At 46.3% G+C, this 20,025-nt stretch overlaps 1 long non-coding RNA gene across 1 annotated transcript in view; it reads left to right on the forward strand.

Moving 5' to 3' along the window:
- LOC136619863 (uncharacterized) overlaps window positions 1-19,751 on the forward strand; it is a 33,371-nt gene extending 13,620 nt beyond the window's left edge. The window contains exons 2-3 of the long non-coding RNA XR_010791068.1: window positions 19,296-19,427; window positions 19,576-19,751. This is a non-coding gene — a long non-coding RNA (uncharacterized lncRNA). The remainder of the gene's footprint in view (window positions 1-19,295; window positions 19,428-19,575) is intronic.
- Window positions 19,752-20,025: the final 274 nt, after the last annotated feature.

Below are 20,025 nucleotides of genomic sequence, written 5' to 3' on the forward strand. Positions count from 1 at the left end.
AAAAAATAAAAAAAAAAAAAAAAAATAATAAAAAAAAAGGAAAAAAATTATAAAAACACTTGTCTCCCTTTACTTTGTAAAAAATCAAAAATACAATCACACATGTGGTATCCATGCGTCGTAATGACCCAGAGAAGGAAGTTAATGCATTATTTAACCCCTTAATGACATGGCCCCTTTTTTTCTTTTTTCCCCATTTATTTTTTTCCTCCCCCCTGTTTAAAAAATCACAACTTGTCCCGCAAAAAACAAGCCCTCATATGGCTGTGTCAATGGAAAAATGAAAAAGTTATGGCTCTTGAGACGCAACTGCAAAATTAGTTGAAATTCAATGATTAGACCATTTTAAAAAACCTGCCCTGGTGGGCACGACAGGGTGGTAGGAAACCCGCCACTCAAGGGGTTAGATTCCGTACATAAAATTTGGACGCTTGTTCTTTCTACGACATCGGGAAGTGAGAGAATTAGATTCTGTACGTCAGTTAGTGATGGCTTTCATCTTTTATATATATATATATATATAGATGGCAGATACGCACACCGCACTCTAAAGTCAGATTTTCTGCCGCACGCAGACTGCAGAGGGCGACACCCTTGGATCGCGGGAGCAGGTGAGTACCAAGAGTATGGGGAACGGCTACCGAAGCAGCCGGCCATAGCCTATTGGAGAGCCAAGTAGTATTTCCATAGTTCTCATTGAAGTGAATGGGAGCCACAGGATTCCGTGTAGCAGAGCGCACTGCGCCATTTATAGAATGTCCGACATCACAGAGGCTGCATGGCTCACTGCTGCACTTCTTGTTCTTGGCTCCTGGTCACTTTCCATGGCAGCTACGGGCGCTGTACTCTCGGCTCTTGCTGACAAGTGTCAGAATAGTCACCAGGTTTTCCCTTCTTGGCCATGAAAAGCTGTAATGGGAATCCCCCTCTGACGATGCGGCCCCTCTTAGGCCTCAGGGATCGGCCATTTACATTTATTGATTTTTCATCTCCACAGAAGGGAGATGAAGGGAGGAGCACAGTGTGCACCTAGGATCAGCAGCAGCGCTTCGGCGAGGAGTTAGGGGTAAGTATATGGGTCTTAGTGGGGCACTATTACTACTGGGGCTGATATAGGGGATACTATTAGTAATGGTGTCCCCTATACCGCCCCCAGTAGTAATAGCATTACAGTGGGGTGCCACTATTGCTACCGAGGCCGCTGTTGGGTGTCACTATGAATACCGGGGCCGCTGCAGGGGAAAGGTGGGGGTTCTGTATTTCAGTAAGAACATCTTAGTAAATGCTGGAAACACACAAGAGGGATGGAATTAGAGGTTTCTGATTGACACGTGAGGAGGAAACTAAATACGGAAACGATGATGGTGGAAAGAGTAAAGAAGTACATTTATGTATTGGCAAAACATGTGTTTACTGAGCATTTAGGCTCGGTTCACACTGGGCGGATTCCAGGCGGAAATCTCGTGGTTTGGCCGCAGCGAAAACCCGCAAGATTTTCACCGGGAATCCACTGCTTCAAAACCCACAGGACTTAGCTGCGGGCTGTTCCGCTACAGCCGGCTCTCCCATAGAGGAGAGCGCGTCCGCAGCGGAAGAAAGAAAAATGAACATGCTGCGGACGGCAAATCCGCGCCGCAACGCCGGCTTTGCCATGGTAGATTCGCCGTCCTGTGTGGACGGGATTTTTGCGGCAAATCCGCCCAATGTGAACCGAGCCTTACTGCTTGGTGGCCTGTGTTCTTAAATAACCCCATTATAATTTCTATCCCTCATTAGCTATTTCTTGATACCCCTTTCTAAGTAGACTGTAAAACTATAAAAACTAATAGACTCAGGCACCGTCCTCCATGGTTGTGCCTTAACATGACTTATGATTTAGGGTTAAAGATGATTTATTTAGTAAAGAAGCAGTTGTTCTCCTGGGTCTACAAGGGGTGATCTGTGGGGTACAGCCAGGATGAAATGCTTAGCAGGAATTAATAGTTTTGTGTCAATGTAGAATCTTGCTCTTCTAATCATTCAGTGATCACTGCTTACATCTGATGAAGGCTAAGCATATGGCCTTCATCATGGATATCTATAGTGGTCTTCCTATTTCCGGCTCCCTTGCTTCCCTCATCATAGCCATAGAGTTAAGGGAGGTTCCAAGGAAATATTATTGATGACCTATCAATAATAGTTGATCGGCTGGGGTGCGCCACTCGAGATCCCAGCTGATTGGGCGCCCGCTTTCAGTACTGCAATACACAGGGGTCGGAGTTGGCTCTGACCCCCGTGGAGTGGCCAGTGCTTATAGTTGTAGGCGCAGGTGTCATTGATTTTAATGAGACCCCAGCTTGCAATTAGAAGTGCTGGCCACTACACAGGGGTCGGAGCCAACTGCTTCCACTCCAACCCTTGTGCTTTGCGGCGCACCCCAGCCAATTAAATATTCGTGGCCTAACCTGAGGATAGGTCATCAATAGTATGTGCGTGGAAAACCTTGTTCCTCAGATATGCTGTGCGTGAGAGATCAGAGCCTTTCAGGTTTTACAGGCACAGCTCCAAACTTGTCTGTGCATGGCGTCTGGTATTGCAGCTCAGCCACATTGAAGTGAGTGGAGCTGAGCTGCAAAAGCAGACGTGGTGCACAGATGAGAGTGGGACTGTGTCTTGTGATCATAGGGTCCCAGGGGTCAGATCATTGCAAACGACACATTGCTGACATATTGTAGGGATAGATCACCAATATGCAAAAGTATCAACACCTTTGCAGAGACTGAAGACAGCTGTATGTAAAGGCTGGTGAGCCTAAGGCTGCCTGCAGATGGCCGGGTCAAATCCCACAGCGAGAATTCTGCCGGGACCAATGCGGAACTCGCCTCTCCTGCGGCTCCGGCTCTTAGATGTGCCGGCTGCTGGCCAGCCGACGCATGCGCGGAGCAGAACCGGGGCGCCGAGAGAGACATTTCTGTGCGGGCCTCTGCGAGATCTGCTCGCAGAAATAGAGCATGCCACGATTTTTATTCCGCGTGTATTTTCACTCGGACAAATCGGGGCCGTCTGCATAGGATTCCGTTTTGCAATGCAATCCTATGCAGGTGTCCAGGGGCGGAAATTCTGCGGAAAAATCTTGACGCAGAATTTCGGCCCGTGTGCTGGGGGCCTAAAGAATACCGGTGTGATGGATGTTACTATCAGCAGCAGTGATACATTGGAGGTTTATTCCCCGCTGCTGCAAGTGGTCTGCAGAGAGGTCTCCTTCCTGAAGATCACCCCATCGAGCTGCTCTGATTGGCAGCTGTATCGGCCTCCTGGTTGGACACTGCGGCTGTCAATCACTGTTCTTGAGAAGCCCAATGGACAGAGAGGACAGAACTTCAAGAAGACACTTGGGGCAACTGGCAGCGTGGACTAATAGCTGATGATGGCTGCTGCTGACAGTAACCTCCTCCATACAAGTAGCCCTACTTCCCTGCGCCACAGCCGGCACCAGGGGATACATAGTGAACATGTATGTATACAGCTGTCATTAAACTCAATGATACAATCCGCACCTGCTCTTTCCTCTTCCCCTCCGCAGAGTGTGGCTGTCAGGGTCTCTTTCTTCTCTTGCCTAATGTAATGATGAAAAGCGGCTATGTGTGCTGCGGGAGCTGGCAGTGCTTGCAAGGCTGCTATCCCCCACAGCTGCTCCTCTGGAGGTGTCAGGCCCCTAATGACGCAGCCACCCAGTGACCCAGCCATGGCCCGCCATGGCCCGGCCGTGTACGCGTCCCAACCGAGACTCCCGACTCCCATCACAGGCTGCCTGCTGCTAGTCCAGCGTTCCCAAAAGCCCATTGTGCAAGCGCGTCATCATTGTCTCTCTGCGAGTCTGCTGCATCATGGCTGCCTGCAGCAGACTATATTACAGGCCAGCGTTTTTGTCACAGCCTGCAGTCCCCGGGCCCCGACAAAAATACCGGCCTGTAACAGGGTCGGTAAAGAAAAAAAAATACCTGCACAGGCCTGGCGGTAAAAATACCGTCCGAGTGGCAACCCTACCGCTGGGACCACTGCAGGGGGTCCCCATTACCGCGGAGGCCACTGCAGGAGGTCAGTATTACTGATGGGGTATGTTTACTCGTGGCGGAAATGCTGCAGAGTGTCCTCAGCGGAAATTTCCGTGGCAAATTCCGCAGCATTTCTGCATCCAAAAAGCAGTCAAAATCTGCACCCTGTCTAGTTTAAAACAGCCCCATCCTTGTTATAACGACGGGGTAAAATCATACGTGGTGATAAGCCCTGCCCCCTGACGTGTTGGCACTATGCCATAAATAAGTGGGTTTTGGTTTGCACTTTGGGCATTCGGTCTCTAAAAGGTTATATCACTGCTCCTGCACACTTGCGTTTTTCTTGTGCGTTTTTTCACGCGATATCACTGCGTTTTTTTTTACATAATTGTCAATGGGACTTTCAAATGTTAAAAAGGCATCGCACAAAAATCCCAAAGCACTAACTTGTGATGCGTTTTTAACATTAGAAAGTCCCATTGACAATCGCGTTAAAAAAAACGCAGCAATATCGCAGTGTTAAAAAAACGCAAGTGTGTTTGAGCCTTTAGGGCTCATGTCCACGGGCAAAATATGATTTAAGATCCGCAGCGGATCTCCCGCGTGCGGATCCGCATCCCATAGGGATGCATTGACCACCCGCGGGTAGATAAATACCCGCGGATCGTCAATAAAAGGGATTTAAAAAAAAATGGAGCATGGAAAAATCCGGACCATGCTCCATTTTCGTGCGGGTCTCCCGCGGGGACGGCTCCCGCGGGCTTCTATTGAAGCCTATGGAAGCCGTCCGGATCCGCGGGAGACCTAAAATAGGAATTTAAAGTATTTACCATCCGGCGCGGGCGGGGAAGGTCAGCTGTTCCTCACGGCCGCATCTTCCTTGCTTCGGCTCGGCGGATGTGCCCGGCGCATGCGCGCGGCACGTCGGAGACGTGCCGGCGACGTGCCGCCGGCGTCAGGAATTCATCCGCCGGCCGAAAATGAAGATCCGGCCGTGAGGAACAGCTGATCTTCTCCGCCCGCGCCGGATGGTAAATACTTTTAAATTCTTATTTTCGGCGCTCATGTCCGCGGGGCAGGAGGGACCCGCTGCAGATTCTACATGGAGAATCTGCAGCGGATCTGATTTTCCCCGTGGACATGAGGCCTTACAGGGAGCCCGTCGGCTGGATCATGGTGTCCAGACTACAGGCATGATGTTATAGCGCAGGAGGCGCTGAGAGGGTTAATGTATAGTTTTATGGGAAGACATTCAGTATTATTTGTATTCATGTCAACCTCTGCACATTGTGAGCTGAACAGTCAAGTGGGCTGTCCTATCAGTGATTGACAGCTACCTCTGTATGTACAGTCATTCAGATAGTTGTCAATCACTGATAGGACCGCCCCCTGGACTATTCAGCCCACAATGTGCAGAGGTTGACATGAATAATATACAAGTTAGGCCGGCTGCACACTGGTGAGCCCGTTCCTGCTGTGGCATCCGTCTGTGACCCCGGCCGACGACCACGCAGACCTGCATTATCTGTAATGCTGATGACCACGGAGGCTCGGCGTCAGTCACGCGCAGTACAGATTTCTTTTTTCAATATTTGTATTTGCCGTGCCGTCGCTAGAAGATGGCGTGGGAACCCACAGCCCATATGTAATGCCAGTTCTGTCTGATACTGTCTGATCGGCAGCCCAATCAACTTCAATGTAGGCCGTCCGCAGCAAAATAAAGCATTCTGTGATTTTTCTTTTTTCCTGCGCTCACGGGATACGCAATTCGTATCCGCGAGTGTGAAGGAAAAAGCAAAAGTATCTACCCTTCAATGCATGCGATTTGCTGTGGATGCTCCGTACGGACGCAGACCGGGGATTCCGCAATAGTAATCCGATCGTGGGAAGCCGGCCGTAAAGCTATATATCTGCTCTATAACCGGCATGTTCGAGCTGACAGATACCATGTAAAGGAGTTGTTGCAGATAAAGGTCTCATGTCCACGGACCGCGTGTTTACCGTGTATTATGCGTGGGCCACACAGCTGCGTGATACGTGGTAAATAGAGTCCATGAAGGTCACTGGACTTTCATTGATCCATACATGTGTGCCTGTAGATACTTCATATCGATACATGAGATATAGATGGCGGCGTGGTCTATTATCCTGTACCCCCCACACCGTGATCCCTGTACATTGGTAAAGGCAGCGTATGAAATGCCGTCTATACGCAATAGTGAAACAGAGAGGGGAATAAATTCCCCCTGCATATCTATGTGATCCGCGGGTATACGCCTTGCGCCCGCAGCCATGCGCAGTCTCTTGTTAAAGCGCTGCGGGGAGACCAGTGTTTAGCGCTTCGTTGGGGGGCATGAGCCGTTATGTGATAATGGGTTCCTCCATGAGACACCTAGTCTCCTCTGCCAGACGGCCGCAGGTCTCCTACCGGCAGCTCTGGGTCTGCCCAGTGACATGGTTACAGGCTGCAGCCGTGTCCCGCACATGGGCTGCAGCAGCTTATAACGGAGCTTTATGGGGGCGGGAACACATGGATTCTGCCATTTGTTATCTCGATGACTTCAGAACTTTTCTCTGCGGTTTGGTACAACAAAACTATAAATATTTTAGGTTTCCCACTTTTTCTCCCCCAATTATTATTTTAAAAATTTTTTTGCTTCGCTGCATTCAAAGACCCGGAACTTTTATTTTTCCACCAACGAGGCTGTAAGGGATTGTGTTTTTTGTGTGACGAGCTGCAGGTTTTAGGCTGCGCTCACGGGACTGATTTTCAGCGCAGTATCCGCAGTGGACGTCCCGCTACAGATCAGCCGCGGAATGCCTGCCTCTAAAGCCGCGCCGTTTGTGGGGGTGTTATTCTGAATCCCTCTGCGGAGCGCACCCCTTCATTGAGAGGCTGTGCGTTCTGCCTTGGAGACGGCCACATAATTGACATGTTGCGGGTGTGAATTCCGTGCCGCCTGTCCGTTTCCGCACGGGTTTTGGGGAGGTTATTTCCGCGGCATTTTGCTGCTACTGTAAATGCAGTTTACCTAGCAATTCACAGCCTTAATGGTCCTGTTGTGGGGTACATGTAATATGTTGTAGAACTCGTCTTAAAGGAGTTGTCTGAGTGGTTTATAATCTAAACCTGTTCCCCATGCAGTAACTGAACTGCCCGCCATATGCTCCCCTCCCCCGCTCAGTCCTGTTATTGGGGGTCACAGGCTGCTGTAGCATACCCGAGTATTGTCCCAGACTGCAGCAGTAACCCGTGGTCACACATACGGTAATGTAGTGCCCTCTGTAGCATATCCGAGTATTGTCCTGGACTGCAGCAGTAACCCGTGGTCACACATACGGTAATGTAGTGCCCTCTGTAGCATACCCGAGTATTGTCCTGGACTGCAGCAGTAACCCGTGATCACACATACGGTAAAGTAGTGCCCGCCGTAGCATACCCGAGTATTGTCCCGGACTGCAGCAGTAACCCATAGTCACACATACGGTGATGTAGTGCCCTCTGTAGCATACCCGAGTATTGTCCTGGACTGCAGCAGTAACCCGTGGTCACACATACGGTAAAGTAGTGCCCTCCGTAGCATACCCGAGTATTGTCCCGGACTGCAGCAGTAACCCATAGTCACACATACGGTGATGTAATGCCCTCTGTAGCATACCCGAGTATTGTCCTGGACTGCAGCAGTAACCCGTGGTCACACATACGGTAATGTAGTGCCCTCTGTAGCATACCCGAGTATTGTCCTGGACTGCAGCAGTAACCCGTGGTCACACATACGGTAAAGTAGTGCCCTCCGTAGCATACCCGAGTATTGTCCCGGACTGCAGCAGTAACCCATAGTCACACATACGGTGATGTAATGCCCTCTGTAGCATACCCGAGTATTGTCCTGGACTGCAGCAGTAACCCGTGGTCACACATACGGTAATGTAGTGCCCTCTGTAGCATACCCGAGTATTGTCCTGCACTGCAGCAGTAACCCGTGGTCACACATACGGTAATGGGTTTGGTTTTATTGTGGTCTCACAGTATAATATGCAGTTGACAATAATAAGCATCCTTTCTAGTGGTTGTCCGCTAAGGCTGTTGGCACTCATGCAGAGCGTTTACACTGATAGACTCTCCGCTGGATCGCAGGCTTCTCACTCAGCGCTTCACCTTTCTGAGCAGGGAGCATTTAGACAGAACTACAAGCGATCAGCAATGGTTTTTAGGCTGACTGAAAAGTCAGTGTGAAAGCCTGTGAATGGAAAGTGGGCGATTTTTGTGCCTTTAATCTGCACGATTATCACTCACATTCATTCATTTGGACAAATTAGAGCAATAATTGTCCCGTGTAAATGGCCCATAACCAGGAAAAAGTTACAATAGACGAACCCCCGGGTCTCCATGGCATACACATGCAGAAGAGCCGCTGACATCGGAGCGCTGAAAAATTGTTTAAAAAACCTCTACGCAGAGTCGAAGGGTTGCAGGGAGATCTAGTGGATTAAAAGAAGACGCTCGCAGGAAGGCCGTCCAATTCATGATGTGGGACAAAGAGGCCTCCAAGGCTGACCAGGACTTGTCAGATTCGCAGTAGCACCAATGTGTAACCCCTTCCCTCCACAGGACTTAAGGGTACATCCTGGCAGCAGAGTACTTCCTGCAACTGGACATACCCTTATGTCATGTGGATAGTGCGAAATCAGAAGAGATCTTGCGCTATACGGCACTGGGAGCCGGCTGTCACCAATAGCTGGCCTCCCTCTGCAACAGCCTAGGTTGCGGCATGGGAAGGGAGCGTGCTCCTTTTGTGACATCATTGAGCTCTCGCGATGTAATCGCAGAGTGCCCGGCTGGTTGCCGGGTATCCTGTATTACCACTGCCTATGATAGCTATAACAAGCGATACGGCATTGCAAGGGAGAAGTCCTGCAATGCCTTATCATAGCGATCATCGGTGATATGATGTAAGTCCCCCAGAGGAAGACAAATGGTGTGTATATTAAAAAAAAAAAAAAAGATAAAAATAATGTACATTTTTTTGTGCTTTTTCTCATATTGGCATAAAAATAGAAATAAAAATTCCTCATATTTGGTATCATTGTGTCCATAACAACATGTACAATAAGTTTAACATGCTTTTTATTCTGCACGGCAAAAAGCGTAAAAAAACGCTAAAAAACTGAGGCAAAAATGCTAATTTTTAGCGTTTTACCTCACAAAAAAATGCAATAAAAGTGATCAAAAAAGCCATATGTACCTGATAATGGTGCCAATAAAAACTACAGCTGGCCTCGCAAAAAAGGAACCCTCACAGAGCTCCGTCCATGGAAAAATAAAAAAGTTATAGAACTTTGAATGCAACAATTTAGAAAAAAAAGTTTTTCCAAAAAAGGGTTTTATTGCAGAAAAGTGGAAAAACTTAAAAAAAATAAGATTTTTTTTCTCGTTGTAATCTTACCGGCCCGCAGAAAAAATGTATTGTGTCATTTATGCTGCATGATTAACGCTGTAAAAAAAAAAAAAAAAACTATGGCAGAATTGATGTATTTTCTCTCCCTGCTATCATACGTTCAATTTTAGAATGAGACCGAGCTAAATTTTAGAATGGTAGCGATGACACGAAGGCATTATCCAGCGCCGATAGTGTTAAGATCACATTGTCTGGAGGGGCGTGGCCTGGCCGAGCGCTGAAATGGCCGCTTAATCTCAGAGCTCCGTGAGCAAAGACTTCCTAAAGCGACAAAAAGCACTTGGATCGACTGCCAAACACCGGGAAAAGGCTGATACCGGGCTGCGAGAGGTGGTGGAGACGTGGCAAGCCGTTCGGCACCTTATACAGAAGCCTGGAAGTACTCTTCTACCCGCACGTTCTCCTGCAAGCTTTAACACCAGCGGCCCCTTTGCAAGCTCCCTACGGGCCGGAGAGAGGAGAAACGGAGCTGCTGCCCGACTCCTGTACATCCCAGGTCCTGCTACAGCGATCGGGATAAGAGGTACACTCACTGCTACCGCGCTGTGATACTCCACAAGACGTCCCACTTCCCACACAAACGTCTGGTCCCCGCGCAATCTCCTGCACACCACAGCTCCGGCGGCCCCGTCTCAGGTCACCTCAGTGCCGGGGGGAGGGGGGACAGAGCCACCGTCTGACTCCTGCACTTCCCGGGTCCCGCAGCAATGATCGAGGGGAGGGGGGCATCCACGGCTGCCGCGCTGTGTTACACCACAAGCCATCCCGCAACCCACACAGACGACTAGACCCCACGCAATCTCCTGCACCCCACAGCTCCGGCGGCCCCATCACAAGCCACCTACGTGCCGGAAGGAGGGGAGACCGATCTGCTGTCTGACTCCTGCACATCCCAGGTCCTGCTGCAGCGATCGAGACAAGAAGAAGCTACTAAGTTACATCACCTGTTTAAGGCTTTCTCCTGGAGATGTCCCGACGCAGAGGCCAGCGTCCGCATCCAAAAAGGCTGGATGATTTTTTTCTCAGCGCCGACAGCCAGACAAGCCCTTGCAGCGAGCGCTCCGACTTCTCCCTCGTCCAGCGCGGGAAGCAGAAGAGAGGGCTCTCTCTCACCCCCAGCTCACAGAAGATCCCCATCAGAACTCTCATCCAGACAAACGGTGAGTGAAATTGCCGACACACCTGCTTCACACAGAAAGGCAGAAAAAAGACACAGTAGTGCCCCACAGCATGCCCACAAAATGGCGCCCGGCACTATCAAACATATCTCACAGGAGAATTCTGCACTAAATAGCCCAAATAAACACAAAATAGGGCCCCAAGATCGTTCTTCACCGGAGCGCTCACCATACATCTTAGAAAATGAGATACAAGTACCTCCTGCACATAATAAAAATGCAGAAAAAAGGAATAGCATATCCTCACATGCTGCCCACAAAATGGCGGCGGCTTCTTCTTTACTCCTGTTGGAAGACATGTCTCCCACAGTAAGCCCGCTCAAACAAAGACCCAAGATAGATGATATATTAAACAAAGAGCAACAAACCCCATCTCTAAAAGAATATATCACAGCTCTTCCTTCGTCCTCCCAACCAGCATCTGAATCATTTATTAAAGAGATGGTAATCGCTTTAAGCGACTCCCTACAACTTAACTTCAACTCCTTGAGAAAGTCCCTGAAAACCACAATAGAGGACATAGAAGAAAGAGTATCACACACAGAAAATAAAATGGGAGAATTCTCGCAGTCGCATAATGCACTAATAGATGCGCATTATGAGCTGGTAGATGAAGTTGCCCAACTAAAAACGAAAATTGCGGACATGGAGGACAGGAACAGGAGAAACAATATCAAAATCCGTGGAGTCCCGGAAAATATTATAACATCTGAGATTCCTGCCTACTTAAACCGCCTAATGGCTACTTTGCTTCCTAATGCCTCCAATCTAGATCTATCTATAGATAGAGCGCATAGATTACCGAAGCCTAGATATCTTGCCGAGTCCATCCCAAGAGATATCATCGCAAGGGTGCACTTTTTTCAGACAAAGGAAGCTTTAATGTTAGCAGCGCGGAAATCTAATCCGCTACCAGCTCCCTATGAAAATATTCATCTATTTACGGATCTATCTAAAGCCACAATGCTGGAAAGGAAGAAATTCTCTTTAATTACCATGGCTTTGCGCCAAGCAAAAATTCCTTACAGATGGGGCTTCCCGACTAAAATTCTGATAAGAAGAGACGACACTACCCACATCTTTCTCAATCCAGAGGACGCTACCCAGATCTGCAGAAAGTGGGGCATAGCTCTCCCCTCGCCACAACACCATCAGCCTCCACCGAAAAAACCTCAAGCAGTAGACCAAGAATTACCCTACAAATGACTACCACTAAAGAAGAGGAAGTCTTCTCCTTTAAAAATAATTGGTGGCTGAGCTCGGCGTTTTCCAGGCGAACTTTTTCCCCCCACCATCATTGTACAGGTTTCTTAACCTGAGACAAATTCTACTTCGTCACTTTACATCTGGAAAGTGATTTGTTTTCTGTCTCTTTCAAACTTATATTCTGTAACGTTATAATCTGTGAAAATAGTTCAGCTCTATTAAGAAAGTGTTAACATTTTGCTGTACAATAGCTAGTTTCTAGTTACTTTTTACAGTAGTAAATTTTACTTGCTCTCAGGTCCAAATAACATAGGATCTTCCACGTCTCAACTCTTTAAATCCCAAACATAACAGAAAAAAAAAAAAAATGCCAATTAAAATTCTCTCTTTAAATGCGAACGGGTTGAATTCCCCCTTTAAACGTTCCTCTCTTTGGAGGGAAGCTGTATCTTCTAGAGCAGACATTCTATGTGTCCAGGAGACCCATCTCACTTCCCCCACTTTTCCAGTATTAACCCACAAAAAGTTCCCCAAGATCTACACAGCATGTGCCCCTAAAAAGCAAGCAGGGGTCCTAATAGCATTCAGAGATACTATCAATACCGAAATTCTCACACAAAATGCGGACTCGGGAGGTAGATACCTTATTTTGACAGGGAAGATAAACTCCAAACCTTTCACTCTAGTGAATCTATATGCACCCAACCATGCCCCACTACGTTTCCTAAATAAAATAATGAGGAAGATCAGGAAATGTGAAACGGGAACTTTAATAATATGCGGAGACTTCAACGCAGTCCCCGACAAAATACTTGACTCGTCAAGAGGACTCCTGAGATCCTCCCCCTCCCTATTACCCTGGCTACAGAAAGAGAATCTGTTTGACACATTCAGATGTCTAAATGCATCTTCGAAAGAATTCTCATTTTACTCGGCCAGATATAAGGCTTTTTCCAGAATAGACCTTATTCTAGTCAACAAAAACGCTCTCCCGTGGCTTAAAGAAGCCCAAATAGGCACAATAACCTGGTCCGACCATGCCCCAACAGAAATTTCCATAAACTTGGAAAACACACAAGAAAAAGCAAAAACATGGAGGAATAATGTATTTCTCATGAAAATTCCAAAATATTGCGAAAAGATACTAACGGACCTTAAGGAATATTTTGCAAAAAACACCACCCCGGAAGTATCCCCACTAACCATATGGAATGCTCATAAAGCATATATTAGAGGAACCCTAATCAAAATTAGCTCGCATCATAAAAAGGAAAAAATGAAACAGTTGAATACACTTACTACACAAATAACCAATACAGAACAAATATTACAGAAATCTCCCACAGAAGACTTGCATAAAGAACTTTTTGATTTTAGGCATAAACTTAGAAGTATTTTGCTAGACAATTACGACAGAGAACAAAAATCTTCCCGAGCCACTTTCTATATTTCAAACAATAAGCCCTCCCGCATGTTAGCCAAAATAGTTAAAAAAAGAACTCAAAAATCTTTGATTCCCTACATCCTGGATCCAAAAAACAAAAAAACAAAAATTTACCATCCTACTCAAATATCAGAAGCCTTCCGACAATATTACAGTAAGCTTTATAACCTAAAAGATGATGCAGAAACACCCCAACCAACAACCCAAATAATAGACTCTTTTTTGGAAGAGATAAAGCTCCCATCCCTTTCACGGAATCAGCTTCTCCAACTAAACATTCCCATAACACCATTGGAACTCAAAGATACCATCCACTCTCTAAAACCCCAAAAAGCACCCGGACCAGATGGTTTTTCAAACGATTATTATAAGGCTTTCCACTCACCGCTCACATCACACATGGCAGAAGCATTCAACCAAGGCATACAACAACGCTTTTTTCCCCCAGAGATGTTGGAAGCAACGATTGTGACCATACCCAAAGCAGGGAAAGATCCCGTCTCACCCGCCAACTTCAGGCCCATATCGTTGCTCAACTGCGACATAAAGATTTATGCCAAAACAATAGCCTGCAGACTCCTAAAAATTCTACCCAACATAGTCCATTCGGACCAGGTCGGCTTCACTAGCGGAAGACAGGCATCGGATGCGACTAGAAGGATCATAAACCTGATCCACAAAAACACTATCACACACACTCCTTCAATTCTGGTCGCGCTTGATGCGGAAAAAGCATTTGACCGCCTCCATTGGGAATTTGCTTTTTCCACACTCAATAAATTCGGATTTAGTGGCACTATCTATAACGCAATAACTGCACTGTATACAAATCCATCCGCAAGGGTACTAGTTGACGGAACCCTATCAAATTCATTTCCCATTACCAATGGTACCCGTCAGGGTTGTCCTTTGTCACCGCTCCTGTTTACGCTGGTCATGGAACCTCTAGCTGAGCATATAAGAAGTAACCCGGACATACAAGGTATCCACGCAGGATTCCGACAACATAAAATTAGCCTATTTGCGGATGACATCTTACTTTCTCTCACTAGTCCACTACATTCTCTCAGGAAAGTCCATCACACCCTTACTAAATTCGCAAAAGCATCCTTCTACAAACTAAACATTACTAAATCCCAAATTTTAGGCATGCATATAAACGACACACTAAAACAAGATATTAGGAAAGAATTCCCCTTTCAATGGCAAACTAAAAGTATCCCGTATTTAGGAATAAAACTATGCTGTCCTATTTCAGAACTAGCAAATGCCAACTACCCCCCCCCCCTGCTAAAACAACTACAAAATGAACTAGACTCCTTCAGCAAACGGCCTCTATCTTGGCTGGGAAGAGTGATATCATATAAGATGATTATTTTACCCAAAATTCTTCACTTTTTCCGAACCCTACCATTACAAATTCCAAAACAAACAATTGAAAGCTTCCAGAAACAACTATCTAAGTATATTTGGCAAAATAAAAAACCAAGAATGGCATTATCCACATTATCATTAAACAAAAACCAAGGAGGATTGGGTGTCCCTAACTTGGAATCTTATCGTAAAGCCACGATCCTTAGCCAAATACCTTCCTGGCTACGGCATAACCCTAACTTAAGCTGGCCAACTTTAGAACTAGAGCACAACAGTCAAAGACCTCTATCCCTCCTTCTACATGCTCTCACTCTAACCACATTCGCCCCCAACCTTAAAAAACATCTAATATTGTCTGGACTCTCACCCCCGATGAAAGCTTCAATAGAAGCCTGGAAAGAACTCCTCCTAAAATCCGAGAGAAATTCTCCCGTTACCTACTACAACATACCCCTTAGAGCACTAGAATTTCTTATACCCAACCTTAGGCTAACTCCATGGATAAACAGTGGAATTCACTACATCTCAGATTTGTTTTCTAAGGACCATCTGTTATCCTTCCAAGATCTTAGATCTAAATTTCATATCTCAGCAACTGAAGGATATAAACATATGCAAATTGCATCGCTTCTTTACGCACAGAATATTAATTCTCTGAAAATCCCAAAAGTAGTGCTTTCAATATTAAACAACACCCAAATGAATGCAAAGACTAGATTTTTCTATGACATTTTCACTGGTATGTTGAGACCTTCCAAAAAATGCCACTTATTAAACTGGGAGAAAGATCTAGAGCTGGAAATTCCCAGAGATCAATGGCTGAAAGCCTTCAAATGGGCTGGACAAGCCTCGCGAGGGGCAAATTTGATAGAAACCCATTTAAAGGTACTCACGAGGTGGTATTTTACTCCAACTCTTCTGAAATGTAGAAAATTAGCCCTAGATGACAAGTGTTGGAGGGAATGTGGGGGGCAGGGATCCCTGCTTCATATTTTCTGGTCATGCCCACAAATAAAACCCTTTTGGAAGGAAACCTTCCAATTATTGCGAGACGTGTTCAGGGGGAACTTTCCCTTTAGCCCGAAACTGGCCCTCTTTCTGATAGACCCAGGTGGGATAGACCCCCACTCTAAAAACCTCATAGGACATATCCTATTAGGTGCAAAATATCTAATTACTAAAAAATGGAGGTCCGAAATCCCACCGAATCGCTCAGAACTTATTAATCTGATAACTGAACATAGTTCATATGAGAAAATACTTGCTTTACGCAGCGACAGGATTTCTAAATTTAATGAGACGTGGAATCCATGGTTAAGAAAATTCTCAAAATTAGAATAAAGTTCGTGTGGTCCTATGTAATATTTGCTGAGTAAGTTTCACTTACAGGCCTTGTTCCAGGCCTTCTTTAAGTTTTTGTCTATCAATATATTTTAACCTCCCCTCCCTCTGCTCCCACCCCCCCCCACACCTCCCAACCCCCCCTCCCCCCCCTACCCCATGTGCTCCCGTATTAATACTCACCTACTTTCTTCTTTCTTTAGAAAATTAGAAAATGCTTTGTGACAAACTTCTAGCTGAGTTCTTTACTCCAACCGACTTATAATGTAATTGGATCCATATTATATGTCACTTATTGATGTGATTGTTTGTAAAGTTTAATGAACACAAATTTTCATGTAAGCAAGCTTTTCAATAAAAATTTATTGTTGAAAAAAAAAGATCACATTGTCTGGGAATAAGTTTATTTTGTATGGAATGCCCTAAGGGGATCCCCTTAATTAGTGGGTTGGATCTTATTGATTCTGCTAGGGATTCCATTAGTACAGAAAAGATTAAATCGGAGAGAGGGCCGCTCTGGTGAGTACCGTTGTCTGACGGGGATGTTTAATGGCATTTAAGAATGAATTTAGGAAAGAGATCGGACAAAAGTTACTTGGGGAGTCTGGAGATTTACCCTCCTTTGCAAGTGTTATAATAGTTGCTTTGAGGTTTTTGGGGGAAGGTGACCTGAATGTATTGCCTGATTGAAGAAGTTCTGAATGTGCAGGAGTAGAATATGTCAAAAGGTCTTAAGATATTCATTTTCAAACCCATCTGGACCCGCAGCTTTGCCCACTTTTAGAGATTTGATGGTTCTATTTCCTGGTCTGAGATGGGATTGTTGAGACCTTGAAGTTGGGATGAGGTGAGATGCAGGGGGGAAATTTACATCAAAAAGTTTTCAACAAAGTGCTCATGAAGTTGTGGAGTGTAGCTATCATTTGAGAGGTAATACAACTTGTGGCAATATTTACTGAATTTGTCAGCGATGCCTTGGGGGATTTAGGATTCTTTTTTTTTCCTGGGAAAGGAGAAAAGGAATTCTAGCTTTAGCCCGGACCCCCTTGACCACCTTAGCCATGAGGTATACTGGCTTTGTTATGGAAGTTGTAATATGACATTTTAGGTTTTTTTTATTGTATTTCTCGTGGTCTAACACTAGATGTACCTGTAAGGCCTCATTCACATGAGCGACAAGGTTGTGTCATTTTGTCGTGTTGCGATAATGCGACAGATCACGTGTTCGTTCAGCCCATGCTTTCCAATGGGTGAATTCACACCTACGATGTTTTGGAGTGTGCGACATCCAGACACAAAAACCTCACGGGTCCCGCGATATGCACGCGACTCATGAGGTTTTATTGCCCATGTTTCCCTATGGAGCCTTCCTCTCTGTTGCATCACACGAAAACGTGATTTTTGTGCGGTGTGATCCAACTTTGACAGTAGGGAATCCTACTATCAAAGCCCTAATCTAAGCCCTATCTGCCGCTTCTCCCCGGGTTCCCGTCACTGTTCTTCTTCATCTCTTCTGCCTGGGGATTGAAAAATACCCACCTCCTGGAAGTGCTGCCTCTGATTGGCTGACGCTTAGCCAATCACAGCTATTTATCGAGCATTGGCACTGGAATTTTTTTTAACTGTGGCATCTGACCCAATTGCAATGCAGGAAGATGGCGCAATAACTAAGCTGGACAACAACAGTAGCAGAAGAATACTTTATTCCACAGGAGACACAAAGCATAGCAATCAGTCACAAAGGATATAAGATGATTGTTACATAGTCTGTATAAGAACTTTGTGGTTAAAATAAGGCCTAATGCCCACGCCATGACGGGCTCCGCCAGCGGAATACGGCAGCAGGGTCTGTCACAGCGCCACCCCCTCAAAGACCCCATACTCACCTCCCGGATCTGCAGTGCGAGGTATAGTGTGACGGCTGGCTACCATTGACTACAATGGAAGCCGGCCGTGCCTATTCCCACGGCAAATAGGACATGCCGCGGGTTATTTCATGCTGCGGAATTCCGCTGTAGAATTTCGCAGCGTGAACATTGAGCTGTTAGATTCAACAGAACCTAATGGCTGCAGTGTAACGCTGTGGATTTCCGCCGCGTTTTATGCGTCGGAAATCCGGCCGTGGGCATTAGCCCTAATGGTAGGCGCTTAGCCTGGCAGTTACAAATCCACTTCCCAGCTCACCCTGGGTTCACTGCCCCTCTGTACAGACTTCTAGCTAGTGGTCCAGAACCATTCCACCTTAGTAGGAACACTTCCTGAAGGTGACTTTCTCCAGGCCACATCTTACAATGACTCATCACCTAGTTCAACCGGCAAGATATCGGGGGTTTTGAAGTATCTTTATCCTTGTTAGACTCCGTTTTGGTCTTGTACACCGGTCAGTCTTAGGCTTTCAGGCACTGTTGCACATACTGCCATTACATGAGTACAGCAACCACGAGGCACATGTTGGAGACATGTTATAGTCTCAGGCTGTGGCCCTGAGGCTCCCTTTCAGTCTTTCTACGAAATATTCACAGTGTGATACCCTTTTGATTGAACACAAGAAGCAGAATTGCTGACAGGTTATATCTTCCTCTTCTCTTGTGTCGTCCTCCTCTTCTTCTCCTCTCGTGGCATCTTCTTCTCTCGTGGCGTCCTCTTCTCCTCTCGTGGCGTCCTCTTCTCTTCTCGTGGCGTCCTCTTCTCCTCTCGTGGCGTCCTCTTCTCCTCTCGTGGCGTCCTCTACTCCTCTCGTGGCGTCCTCTACTCCTCTCGTGGCGTCCTCTACTCCTCTCGTGGCGTCCTCTTCTCCTCTCGTGGCGTCCTCTTCTCCTCTCGTGGCGTCCTCTTCTCCTCTCGTGGCGTCCTCTTCTCCTCTCGTGGCGTCCTCTTCTCCTCTCGTGGCGTCCTCTTCTCCTCTCGTGGTGTCCTCTTCTCCTCTCGTGGCGTCCTCTTCTCTTCTCGTGGCGTCCTCTTCTCCTCTCGTGCCGTCCTCTTCTCCTCTCGTGCCGTCCTCTTCTCCTCTCGTGCCGTCCTCTTCTATATGGGGATGTGTAGCAATCCACAACAGGGAATTTTGGTCAATTTTGTTATGCTTTGTTTTTTAAAAATAAAAATTGTATGGGACACTGGGTGGTGGTGGAATTAGCAAGGAGAAGGGATTGTGGCTAGGTTTTGACTATAGCTTGACTACTCCTTCAACTGTATTATACTGTATTGTCCGATGCAACTTATAAAATATTTTTGAACCATATCTTTTTCTTCTCTCACACAGATCTTGCCTTGGTGACCATGAAAGGACTGCTGTGACCCCCAAAATACAGCAGCCCCTTCATACACATGATCAGTGAGAATGCCAGCGGTCTGACAGCACCAATTACATACTTACGGCATATCCAGGCTATATGTGAGTGTTACTTCACCGGACCCCTGTAAACTAGATTTTACGATCAGAAATAGAAAAAAATGACTCAGACCAAGGGTAGTAAGTTAAATAATGGAACATTTATTTTTATTCTATGTGTTTTGGTTGTTACCTCCCATCACTCACGAAGAGGGAACAGCAACACGCAGGACAGGAAAAATCCCCAGTGGAGGAAACCTGCAGGGAAACCATGGCTGCTGTACTGCCCTTCCTCTGGGCATACTAAGGGAGGTAACACTATAACGTGTGTAAAGTGAAGGCTTGTCACTATTTATGGTGACTGCGTGTGACTATTTATGGTGACTGCGTGTGACTATCTATGGTGACTGCGTGTGACTATCTATGGTGACTGCGTGTGACTATCTATGGTGACTGCGTGTGACTGACTATTTACGGTGACTGCATGTGACTATCTACGGTGTGTAATGATGATGATTATTGAATGTGTTGATGGCTGTACGGTGTGTGTATGTGCACATGTATGGGTATGAGCCATCAATGTGTGAGACAGTGTCTGTGGGCATGCGTGTGACTATACAAAAGATACTCATCTTCATCAGTCGCAGCCGGTGTCTGGGTC

This window comes from Eleutherodactylus coqui, chromosome 3, assembly GCF_035609145.1.
Source record: "Eleutherodactylus coqui strain aEleCoq1 chromosome 3, aEleCoq1.hap1, whole genome shotgun sequence".
Classification (NCBI taxonomy): domain Eukaryota; kingdom Metazoa; phylum Chordata; class Amphibia; order Anura; family Eleutherodactylidae; genus Eleutherodactylus; species Eleutherodactylus coqui.